Source organism: Suncus etruscus, chromosome 11 (genome assembly GCF_024139225.1).
Source record: "Suncus etruscus isolate mSunEtr1 chromosome 11, mSunEtr1.pri.cur, whole genome shotgun sequence".
In the NCBI taxonomy this organism is placed as follows: domain Eukaryota; kingdom Metazoa; phylum Chordata; class Mammalia; order Eulipotyphla; family Soricidae; genus Suncus; species Suncus etruscus.
This window is the reverse complement of record NC_064858.1, coordinates 50,749,545-50,750,997: the sequence shown is the minus strand read 5'-3', so window position 1 is coordinate 50,750,997 and position 1,453 is coordinate 50,749,545. Positions and strand designations below refer to the sequence as shown.

General features: G+C 51.5%; 1 non-coding gene across 1 annotated transcript; it reads left to right on the top strand.

Annotated features, from left to right (window-relative positions):
- The first annotated feature begins 389 nt into the window (after window positions 1-389).
- Window positions 390-493, top strand: LOC126023754 (U6 spliceosomal RNA). The gene has a single exon (XR_007500824.1). It is a non-coding gene; the product is annotated as a U6 spliceosomal RNA (small nuclear RNA).
- The last annotated feature ends 960 nt before the right edge of the window (window positions 494-1,453 follow it).

Below are 1,453 nucleotides of genomic sequence, written 5' to 3'. Positions count from 1 at the left end.
TATGGGATGCCGGGGGATCGAACCGCGGTCCATCCAAGGCTAGCGCAGGCAAGGCAGGCACCTTACCTCTAGCACCACTGCCCGGCCCTGTTCTTCTTTTTTTTTTTTTTAATTTTTAGGCCACACCCAGCAGCACTAAGGAGTCACTCCTGGCTCTGTGGTTTGAAATCACTCTTGGCAGGCTCTGGGTACTATATGGGATGCTGGGGATCAAACCTGGGTCTGCTGCGTGCAAGGCAATGCCCCCTACCCACTGTGGTTCCCTAACATTCTTTTTTAAGATAGTATTTATCATCTCCAAGTATATGCCTCCCTCAGATCATGCAACAACTAAATGTAAATTTACATTTCTAGATAACTTGAAAGATATGAAAAAAAATTTTCAGGGCTCACTTTAGGTAGTATAACTGCTAAAATTTGAATGATTCAAAGAAGATTACCGTGGCCCCAGTGCCAGAATGACACGCAAATTAGACAAGTGTTTTGTGCTTCTCAAAACAAGGGAACATTCCGGGAGTCTAGCAGTATGGGGTTCGGCAGGCCCCCGCCATGCTGGAGGCCTTCTTAATCAGGCCTGGGGGGGGTTTCGGGACTTGGGTAACCCCAGCACCCCTCTACTGCCTTGGTCCAGTTCTCCAGGGCTTCCCTGGGCCACATGCCTGGGCAAGCCGGTGAGTTGGGCCCCTTGGTGGAGCTTGAAGGTACCCTAGGCTTTCCCCCATTATCCATTCAGCTCCTTAGGGAGGGTCTGGGTGGGGCTCTGAACTTCTGGCCTCCCAGCTTCTTGAAGGATCTCTCTCCTTCCTGGGAGCCGGGAGTCTAGCAGTATGGGGTTTGGCAGGAGGCCTTCTTAACCAGGCCTGGGGGGGGTGAGGGACTTGGGTAACCCCAGCACCCCTCTACCACCTTGCTCCAGATCTCCAGGCCTTCCCTGGGCCACATGCCTGGGCAAGCCGGTGAGTTGGGCCCCTTGGTGGAGCTTGAAGGTACCCTAGGCTTTCCCCCATTATCCATTCAGCTCCTTAGGGAGGGTCTGGGTGGGGCTCTGAACTTCTGGCCTCCCAGCTTCTTGAAGTCACTGGTAATCTCTTTCCAGTCTATATTTTCAAAATCGCATGGAGGCTACTGCCCCTGCGCGCACAAGAAACATTAATAGGGGCCGGGAAGGTGGCGCTGGAGATAAGGTGTCTGCCTTGTACGCGCTACCAAGGAACGGACCGCGGTTCGATCCCCCGGCGTCCCATATGGTCCCCCCAAGCCAGGGGCGATTTCTGAGCACATAGCCAGGAGTAACCCCTGAGCGTCAAACGGGTGTGGCCCAAAAACAAAACAAAACAAACAAACAAAAAAAAGAAACATTAATAGTACTCACTATCATTGAATTATGTTTTTATGTATGCAGAATGTCCATTTTGTACTCTGCCCTTTTGCATACCCTTTCAAAAGATCATAT